The 11,162-nt window shown below is 44.1% G+C and overlaps 1 protein-coding gene across 3 annotated transcripts in view; it reads right to left on the reverse strand.

The window, feature by feature from the left end:
• LOC127972942 (sodium/calcium exchanger 2-like) overlaps window positions 1-11,162 on the reverse strand; it is a 202,068-nt gene that overhangs the window by 139,512 nt on the left and 51,394 nt on the right. The window lies entirely within an intron of this gene.

The following is an 11,162-nucleotide window of genomic DNA, read 5'->3' on the forward strand; positions in this document are numbered from 1 at the left end:
AATGTGTTTGTAGACGGGGAGCATGTGGCCTGTTGGTGCCTAGGTATCAACACCATATAGATCAAACAAACATTGATCCTGTCAAGACGTCAAAACCCTCACTTTTGCACAGCCATTTTTTTTTTCCCAGGAAGAACCCAAACACCTCCCACTGTCTTTAGGTGTGAACAACAAGCCAGAAAGGAACTTCACAGAAACCCCCCACAGCTCTGGTTACAGATACAACCATCATAAGAAATCCCCCACTGCTCTGGTTACAGATACAACCATCATATATCCAGTAATAAACACAACACAAGTCAAATCTGAGATCTCTTTGATCTTTTGATTTACACAGCTCTGCCATGTCAATCAAGGGTCACAGGACCCAGTGGCATGGCAACCGCTTTGATTGACAGGCCTTATAGTCATAAATCAATCCAACTGACCATGCACACTTCTGACTACCTGTCAATCTACACGGACTGTACGGCCATAAATCAGGCCATAAATCAGGGTAATAAATCATCAAGACTTGAGATAAAGTGTATGATAGGACTACTACTCATATATTGAGGCTGAAAACACAGTGAGCTTCAGGATGCCTATGTGTATTAACTGAAACCCATTATTATCTGTCAGAGGCCGCAATTTCAGGAACGCATTTGTAGGATTGCATTTCTTGGACCCTAGTTTTTTTGTGACAGCGCCACCTACCGAGTCTGAGAACTGCAGTCCCTGGACCACATTTCTAGGACCCTAGCTTTGGAGGACTGAAAAAAGTGCCACCCACGGCAGTATTTTCACCCAGTTTTAACAACTTTTTTTTTTAAAGGTTTATTTCACCACAATACTACTTTCTTTATTGTAATTGTCACACCTGGACTCAATTAGTGTGTTTTTGCCCGTGACCCAGTTTCTGTCTTTCCGTGTTTTGGTTTGATTAGTTCCCAGGTGTGTCTATTCTCTTCCTCATGTGTGTTAATTTAGTGATTCCATCCACCTGTGTTTCCCCATTATCCGCTGTACATAAGCCTTGTCCTTTCAGTTCTGTTTTGTCGGGTCTCATCACTTGTGACTAACTCACTCACTTACGTGTGTCTATCGCTGTGCTCCATGAGTTGTATATATTAAAAGCCTTATTCCGTTTATCCTCGGCTCCGTGTTCCTTCAGGCAGCGAAAACCGTGACAGAAGACCCGACCATAAAGAAAAAAAAGTTTAAAACTGCGTCTTTCCCTCCGTTTTGCTTTCGTTTTTTCTCAGTCTTTTTGTTTCGTAGTGTTTGATGGATCCCCTCTCTAGCCCCGGATTCCTCCTCCTCATGCTGGAGCAGGAAGGACGCTCTCTCGAGGACCACACCAGACGGTTTCTGCTATTAGCTAATGCCACCAGCTACCCGGACGACGCGCTCTGCACCTTCTACAACACCAGCCTGAACTCCAAGTGCAGAGCGTTGTCGCCCGAAGATGGTCCTCGGGAGGATTTCGCCGCATACGTGGAGTGGACTCTGGCGAGAAATGGCTCATCTTTCACCATCAGCCCCATAGAGGATCTCGCCAGTCCCACTCCCTACCCAGAGACCAGCCAGCCACCAACTCGCTTCACGGAGCCAGAGCCCTCCGCAGCCGCAGAGCCCGAGCAATCCATTGACAGGGAACAGGATCTCGAGAGCGCGACTGACCAGGTGTGTGAGCCGGCCACACCGTGCATCGTGGGAGTCCTCGTGGAGATCGAGGGCGTGGAGGAAAGCCCTGCCCACACTCCTGCGACTGAGGGTGAGCTGTATGCAGTCTCTGAAGATCATATGGAGCAAGTTCTGGATCTGATGGACTGGTCTATGGAGGTAATCCCTAATTTTCCTGTTTCCCCGCTGGTTCCGTCCAGCCCTGATTCCCCTGTATACCCTCTCAGTCTCCCACTCCTACCTCCTCCAGTCATTTCCTCTGCTCCATTTCCGCTGGTTCCGCCCAGCCCTGAGTTTTCTGTTTCTCCGCTGGTTCCGCCCAGCCCTGAGTTTTCTGTTTCTCCGCTGGTTCCGCCCAGCCCTGAGTTTTCTGTTTCTCCGCTGGTTCCGCCCAGCCCTGAGTTTTCTGTTTCTCCGCTGGTTCCGCCCAGCCCTGAGTTTTCTGTTTCTCCGCTGGTTCCGCCCAGCCCTGAGTTTCCTGTATCTCCGCTGGTTCCGCCCAGCTCTGAATCTTCTGTGTCTCCGCTGGTTCCGCCCAGCTCTGAATCTTCTGTTTCTCCGCTGGTTCCGCCCAGCCCTGAGTTTTCTGTTTCTCCGCTGGTTCCGCCCAGCCCTGAGTTTTCTGTTTCTCCGCTGGTTCCGCCCAGCCCTGAGTTTTCTGTTTCTCCGCTGGTTCCGCCCAGCCCTGAGTTTCCTGTATCTCCGCTGGTTCCGCCCAGCTCTGAATCTTCTGTGTCTCCGCTGGTTCCGCCCAGCTCTGAATCTTCTGTTTCTCCGCTGGTTCCGCCCAGCCCTGAGTTTTCTGTTTCTCCGCTGGTTCCGCCCAGCCCTGAGTTTTCTGTTTCTCCGCTGGTTCCGTCCAGCCCTGAGTTTTCTGTTTCTCCGCTGGTTCCGCCCAGCCCTGAGTTTCCTGTTTCTCCGCTGGTTCCGCCCAGCCCTGAGTTTCCTGTTTCTCCGCTGGTTCCGCCCAGCCCTGAGTTTCCTGTGTCTCCGCTGGTTCCGCCCAGCTCTGAATCTTCTGTGTCTCCGCTGGTTCCGCCCAGCTCTGAATCTTCTGTGTCTCCACTGGTTCCGCCCAGCTCTGAATCTTCTGTGTCTCCGCTGGTTCCGCCCAGCCCTGAATCATCTGTGTCTCCGCTGGTTCCACCCAGCCCTGAATCTTCTGTGTCTCCTGTATTCCCTCCCAGCCTCCCTCTCCCGCCTCCTCCCAAACCTGCTGGTCCCTCTACTCTTTCGCTGGTTCCGTCCAGTCCTGATCCTCCTGTCCTTCCTCCCATCCTTCTCCTCTCTCCTCCTCCTAGACCAGCCAGTTCCTCGCCATCCCTGCTGGTGCCAGTCAGTCCCGCAGCTCACCCTCAGTCCGCGCCATCGGGGCGCGGTGGTTTGCCGCTGGACTGCCAGTCTCCAGCTCCGCCTTGGCGCGTTAAGGCCCTGTCTCCGCCTCCAGCCTCCGAGCCCTGGACTCCTCCTCGGTCCTTCGACCCAGCGGCTCCGCCTTGGCTCTTAGCTCCCTCGTCTCCACCGTGGTCTGTCATCCCACCTGCTCCACCGGGCTCCCTCGTCCCTCCGGCTCCACCTTGGTCAGTCGTCGACCATCCGCCGCCTCGGGACTCCACTCCTCCGGTTCCACCTCGTCTTTCCATCCCTCCGGCTCTGTCAGGCTCCTCCTTCCCTCCGGTTCCACCTCCATCCTCGGTCGCTCCGGCTCCACAGCGGTCTGCCAGGACCCCGCCTCCGCCTTGGTCGCCTGAGCCTCCTGCTCCACCTAGGCCCTCCGGAACCTCGATGTCCCCCTGGCTCTGCGGCTGTGCTGCTCCATCTTGGGCTCCTCACCCACCGGTGCAGTCTCCGCCTGTCGGCCCCCTGGTGTCGTCGACCCCTCCTTCACCATGGCTCCTCCCGCCGTCGACTCCACCTTGGATCTCCGTCCTGGCTGGTCTCTGGTGGACCATCTGGCTCCTCCTGCTCCTGTCTCCTCCCTGGCTCCTCCTCCTGTGGTCCCTGTCTGCTGGCCCCCTCCTGGGAGTCCGTCCTCCACCGGAACCTCCTCCCAAGTTCCCACCCACGCCTCCCTCTGTTGTTTCTACGGTGCGAGGACGCACCTACCGGGAGGGGGGAGTACTGTCACACCTGGACTCATTTAGTGTGTTTTTGCCCGTGACCCAGTTTCTGTCTTTCCGTGTTTTGGTTTGATTAGTTCCCAGGTGTGTCTATTCTCTTCCTCATGTGTGTTAATTTAGTGATTCCATCCACCTGTGTTTCCCCATTATCCGCTGTACATAAGCCTTGTCCTTTCAGTTCTGTTTTGTCGGGTCTCATCACTTGTGACTAACTCACTCACTTACGTGTGTCTATCGCTGTGCTCCATGAGTTGTATATATTAAAAGCCTTATTTCGTTTATCCTCGGCTCCGTATTCCTTCAGGCAGCGTAAACCGTGACAGTAATTAAACTAGGGTCCTAGGAATGTTGAGTAATTGGGTAATTATTAGGTCTAAGTATCATGAAATAATAACTCAAGTAAAATAAACAAGGGATCACGTTATAGTCTTTTCAGTCACTAGATTAACCACATTTTCAAGTTCAGAGGGAAGACACAAGGATGACTCTGAGGTAGATTTAAGATTGTGTATATTATATTATGACAGTTGAACTTGAACACAAACAAAAACTAATTTCTTCATGATGTGAATCTCATTAGAAAGAACTTGCACAACATCTTCACTGACTCCTAAGAGAGAGAACGTGAGGGAAGTGAATGAAATAAGGAACATTTACTTGAACATTTTCTATTCTCTGATTTTACATTTCATATTTAAAAGATCTTCGTGCACACGCAAATACAATACAAAAATAATTATATAAATCTTAATACCAATTAATGTTTATAATACTGTTATTGAATGCTGTTCAAAGATTTGGAAAAAAACGTTATGTTGTGGGAATAAAGGTTCTTGAAAAATTCATGTCGATAAAGCCCATTTGAACTGAAAAAAGAATAGAGATGCAAGAAATCAGAATAGAAATATAATTATTGACATGACTTTTCCTGACATTTAAATATTTAAAGCACACATTGTGATGTATGCAGCAGCACTACCTGACATCTGGATTCTCTCCCCTCTTTTCTCAATTGTTTCTCTATCATCCTATTAAATTATTCAACTTCACTGAAATGGTAAATGTAGAACATAGTCACTGCTGGGTTAACAGAAATAGTGTTATTGCTTAAGAAAAGGATGGAGTGGACATTGTGTAAAAACAAAGGCCACTTTGACATAAGCATAACAATCCCAGTCATTTCCACAGATCTGGGGCCTGTACCATAAAGATAGCTGAACTAATTCAGACTTACAGGATTAGTTTTGAGTTGACAAAAACCAAACCTCTCTAATCCGGCTTTGTTCTTACCTTGATGCTGTTCATCAACTTTTTTTTGTCAATTCAGGCTTTTGATCCTGAGTTTGTGGAGAGTGTGCACATGAATGTATGACATCACTGGTGAACAACCAATCATAAGCCTTGCAGTACAAAGCAAGTTTGTAGTCCCAGTGAGATTAAAAATTAAAGGTTAAGAGATTGAAGTATATGACAAATTTAAACGTAATAACATAAGGAGGACAAATAACATAAAATATCTTGCTATATCAGCGCATTCACAAGTGAAACTTTTTAACTTAGTTTATACATTTGAAAATATATAGCGATAGAGACTGGAACATGTAAGGTCAGATTTTTTTTTTTTTTTTAAATAGTCCAATCTTTTGAAATTACAGCTTTTTTATATGACATGATCTGTATACATTAATATTTATTTAAGATAAATGATATATGATAACTTAAACTAAAATTGCTTGTGTGTAAAAGAAAAATAATAATAATATGAATCACAATGATTATATAAATCATAAAATGATTTATATATTTTTTTAAAGCCAGACGACTTCTATAGTTTTTTTTTTTAGCATTATTGACCTTTAATTTGGAGCGAGATAAACTGGACTGACTTTGTGTCAGACATGTGTCACTTCTCTAACATCTGATTGGTCCAGCTTCAGTTTGAGATCTGTAACTCAGAACATAACCTGCCCTGCATGATTACAAATGTGATATTTGTTTTATACAACAGTTAAATAAGTAGTTAATATTAAAGGTATCCCCGGGTATTAAGACATGTACAACTTAATATAACAAATTATGTCTCTTATTGAAATATGAAACAGAAAACCCATGAAAGATACTGGCGCTTTTTACAGCGACACAACTCAGAAAATAAACTCAAGAAAATAAAATACTGATACGATACCACATTGTGTGGCTTCTGGATGTTGTATTTTGTTAATCTTGTTAGGATGTTAACTTGCCGATGCTAATGTTGATGCTGCAGCCACTGGAGGAATTTCTCAGCGCAGGTTTCCCCCGAGATCATGGGTGTTCTGACTCCTTGTGGGGAAAAATCTTATATCCATCACCACCGGTACGCTCTTTCAGTAGCTGTAGCCATCATATCAGTATTTCATTTTCAAAGTTGTCAACGCTAATCATGTGTTGTGGTAAAAACAGCAACAGGTAGCGGCAGCGGCTCACCGATTTCTACCATTTTACGTCATCAGAATAATGGTGCCCCAAATAGTCCAAAATATGCATAAAACTACTGTATGTGATTTTTTTAAATAACATACATCTTTCATGGGTTTTCTATTACATATTTCAGTAAGAGACATCATTTATGGTATATTAAGCTATACATGTCTTAATACCTGGGGATCCCTTTAAGAGATTATGTTTTAGACACCATATGTCCTGTTTATGCTTTTTCTCCAAGAAAAAAAAACAAAAAACAGAGCAACAGGATTCTGTTTGTTCCTGCATGAATCAATTGTTTAAATGATTCGGTTCAATCGACTCACTTATTAACAGTGACTTACTGTCGCATACTGGTGGTTTTAATTTCACATTTTTATTTATCTTTTATTTTTTTTAATCATTTCAAACATCAGTTTTCAATATTTTAGTTTATAATATCAAAACATTATTCATGCATTTGTAACTGCAGGTTAAGGTATTCCATGTCCCTCTGGGCTGCATTAAACAGTGTGTAAATGCACGTAAATGACACTTCTAATGCAGCTTCTGCGTTTCCTCTGCATTGCAAAGATCAATTCTGTTGATGCTGATTTAATTTGCTTGGTAACAACCCAAATGCAAGAATCTGACTTAAAAGATGGTGCACACTTTTAGAAAAAAATGCCTTAAAGGTGAGAATGGCCATAAAACAGGATGGAAATTTAGAATATCAGAAAATTCAGGAGTCAGCAGTCCACGGTAGTCCTTACGATACAAGCACAATATCACATTAATTTTCTATTAACATTGTCTAATTATCGTTATCAATAAAATCCAAGAATATTATGGAGATATCTTTTTTTTCAATATTGCACACCCCTAATTTATGTTGTTTAATTATAATAATTTATTGATAATAACTGTTTAAATTAATATATTAATTAATACTTTTGACTTTTAAGGCTGAAATGTAAAGTTTTTTTATAAATCATTTTATAAAACTTTGGTTTTGTGAAAACTTGTATCTGAACTGTAAACTATGCTTTTTACAGTAATTCTATTATATTTTATGGTACTTTATATGATACTATAGACATTGCCCTACCCCGCTCATATGGGATTAATTTTTTGTGTTCAGGCCTTAAAAAATGTCTTAAAAAGTCTTAAATTTGAGCTTAAATATCCTGCAGAAACCCTGGTTCCCCATCGTGGGAGAGACGATGCATTGATAACGCCTTGGGAACGCATTCTGCGTGAGTGCGTCTGAAGCATCCATGTCAACTAGTCCAATGGCGAGAGTGAGCGTCAGGAGTGACGTCACGACCAGGAATTGATAAAAACCCCAACCGGTGTTAGCTTTCTGTGCCTCAGCAAGCGATCTGTGTCAAACCTGTCTGTCATATTTACTGTTGTCTTGTTCAAAGTTTATATAATGGCGAAGCAACTATTCAAACAGTGTCCTTCTTCCTGCCTGCGTTATTTAATGGGTGGGGATACACTCAAGCTTTGTGTAGTTGGTTTGGGAGTGGAGCATGCGGTATCTTTTTCTGTTTTCTTAAACGTCTCCTACGTCATGGGGTCTTCCATTTTTTCCTGATCTTCACAGTGAGCTGTCTAGATCGTGGAATAAGCCATATTCGTCACGTCTTTTAAGCCCTCAAGTGCGCATTTATTCTGATATAAGAGGGCTGAAAGAAAATGGTTATGAAGCGATGCCCCGGGCGGAACAGACGTGACGAGTCAGGCGTGACGAAATTCGTGGACTTCGTTGGGCTACGGATTTATCTCTCAGGGCGACTAAAGAAACAGCACGTGCTATTGGTAGATCTATGGCTGCTTTGGTTTCTACAGAAAGACACCTTTGGCTTATTCTTTCAGATATTAAAGATAAAGATAGATCTTTTCTTTTAGACGCTCCCATTTCTCATGAAGGTCTGTTTGGTGATACTGTGAATGAAATGGTTGAAAGATTTCAAGAAAATAAAAAGCAATCTGAAGCTTTTAAAAGTTTTCTCCCTCGCCGATCTAATCCTCCTGAGACTGCTGGGCGTGCAAGGCAGCCCCAGCCGTCATGCTCCTCATATCGTGTGTTTCAAAAAGAGAGTGTTGCGTCTCGCGCTCCTCCTCAAAAATCATGGGGACCAAGCCAGCACTCACAGCCAAAGCAATCTAAGCAGAAGCCGGATCTGAGGACCGTTCTTCTCGCTAAGAAAGCTTTGGCTCAGAAGAAAAGGTCCTGACGCTAAATGGGTCAGACCTGTGAGGGCAGCCCCAATCGAGACGGTGCAGTGTACACCTCAGTATATGGTGCCCATCCCGTCTCGGTGCTCTCACGGGGCCGTCCTACCAACCCCGCCACCCTTGGTGCCTCGGGGCGCAGCGGTCTCCAGCGGGTCTCTGGCACTGTGTCTCCCAGACGCTGCGTCAGGCTCGCTCCCTCTGAAGGGGGTTCAAGAGCAGTTAGCTCGGGTGATTCCTGGGCTTCGGCTTCAGGTCCCCGAACTAGTTGTTCAAATTACACCAGAGGCCAGCCTCGAGAGGCTGGTTCCCTTAGTAGAATGTCTGACAGAATGGAAAAGTCTGCCAAATATATCTCAATGGGTCCTGCAGATAGTAGAGAAGGGTTACAGAATCCAGTTCGGTTCTTGTCCCCCACACTACAACGTGGGGTTGCTCAAAGTAATCCCGAGCAGGCTCTGGTCATGGACCAAGAAGTAAAATCTCTTTTAGCGAAAAATGCTATAGAGCAGGTGTATCCTCCCGACAGGGCATCGGGTTTTTACAGTCTTTATTTCATTGTTCCAAAAAAAGGATGGAGGGCTGCGTCCCATTTTAGATCTTCGTCTGTTGAATTGTACAGTTCAGAAATTAAAATTCAAGATGCTGACACTCAAACAGATCGTGACTCAAATCAGATCCGAGAACTGGTTCATCACGATAGACCTAAAAGATGCGTACTTCCATATCTCCATACCAAGAAGAGTGTGCTATCTCCATTACAGAGGACCACTTTTCTTGGGGTGGTATGAGAGTCGGTCACGATGCGAGCCGCTCTTTCGCCCGCTCGTATAGCCAACATCCTCACAGCCACATCAGAGCTAAAGCTAGGCCAGTCACGCACTGTGAAACAGTTCGAGAGATTGTTGGGTCTTATGGCAGCAGCGTCCAATGTGATCCCCTTTGGCCTGCTGGGCATGAGACCTTTACAGTGGTGGCTCAGGACCAGAGGGTTCTCCCCAAGGGGAAACCCACTTTATACGATCAAGATCACGTGGCTTTGTCTCCGCGCCTTGGTCATATGGAGAGAACACTGGTTCCTGTCCCAGGGTCCGGTATTGGGAGCTCTTTGTCATCGGGTTTCTATCTCGACAGATGCTTCCCTTACTGGCTGGGGAGCGGTAATGGAAGGCCGCTCAGCTCAGGGTCTGTGGGAGAGCCATCACATAAAATCACAATTTTCCCACATCACAATTTTATGTGACAGAGTCAGCACTGTAATATCAATGTGTTCCTAACTTCCTATTGGTCAGTTTAAGAGTAGCTCACCTTAGTCTAACAGTTATCCCGCTCTTAACCAGTTTTCCAGCATAAGTTGCCACAGTGACTGAGTTTGAGTTATGGTAATTTTGCATTATGAAACCAAATCAAGTTCAAATAAATCAGACTAACTGAAATAAGCCTGGCTTATTTTTTTTTTTTACTTGTTTTATGTAACAGCATGTGTCAAGTAAAAAAAAAAAATTAAGATTTATCCCTAATTAAAGACAACATGACATCAAAAGTTACAATTTTTACTTTGCTACACTTTTTCTGGTTTTATTATGAAAGAGACACATCATTTGATGTCACCAAGCGCTCTTGTTTGCTCTATTACAGTTCAGTCCAGCAAGAGGGATCAGATTCTCAAGATTCTCAAGAGCTGTGTGTCCAAGAAGAGTGACTGGTTTATAGATCCTCCACCAGACATGAAGGCCGGAAACAAACCGCAACGTGTCAGGTACACAGTAGCTTATGGTTTTACCATGACCTCTTGTGTTCTCTCCCAGTCTCTTAATGGTTTTATAAAATAGCAGCAGTATAATGAAAAACTCAACCAACATTCATTAAATATCGGGAATTTTGGAAATTGGTTTAAATCTGTTGTGTTAAACATAAACCTTATTTGTAATTGTACGTATTGTTAAATAAATTAGCCACAAAAATTAGTAAACAAACGTGGTGGGGATAATATCTAACTTCCAGTTCTGCATTTGCAGGTTCCTGCTCATGGATTCACATTGTAAAGGATGAATATAGGATAACTTAAAGAGTTAAATGTAACCTCTGTTCTGTTATAGGTCAGTTAAGCGGAAAAGATCAGGCAGAAAGTCCAGCTGTGTGTCTATGAAGAGTGAAATGTCTAGAGATCCTCCACCATACATGAAGGATGGAGACCAGCAGAGTGTCAGGTATATAATTGCCTATGGTATTGACCAGTCTCTTAATGGTTTTATAAAATGGCAGCCAAAAAAAAATTATATTTGATAAACAATTACATTTATCAGTGATAATAACTATAAAAAAGGGTGCACATAAGTTTATCACCATGGTTCTCATAAGAGAACCTGGAGATCTGGGGCCAGTTGTGTAAACCATGTTAAGACTGTGTCTTCAGAACTACCAGTTGCCAAGAGTTAATCAGTCTTACTTTTCCAATACAAATAAGAACAATGTACCTTTTCATAACTAAAACGCTTTGACCAGTCTTGAAAAAAAAATAGGTGTAGATAGATGCAACCGTCCCTGGGTCTGGACCTCACTCTGCACATATGGCGATTTTCCACTGGTACAACTTGGCTCGACACGGTTTGCGTTTCCACTGCAGTTTAATACCTCTTTAAGTGGGTGGGATTAAACGTGTCATGGCCAAAAGGTGAGCAAACTCCTGAAAAA

Source organism: Carassius gibelio, chromosome B15 (assembly GCF_023724105.1).
Source record: "Carassius gibelio isolate Cgi1373 ecotype wild population from Czech Republic chromosome B15, carGib1.2-hapl.c, whole genome shotgun sequence".
NCBI classification, from domain to species: Eukaryota; Metazoa; Chordata; class Actinopteri; order Cypriniformes; family Cyprinidae; genus Carassius; species Carassius gibelio.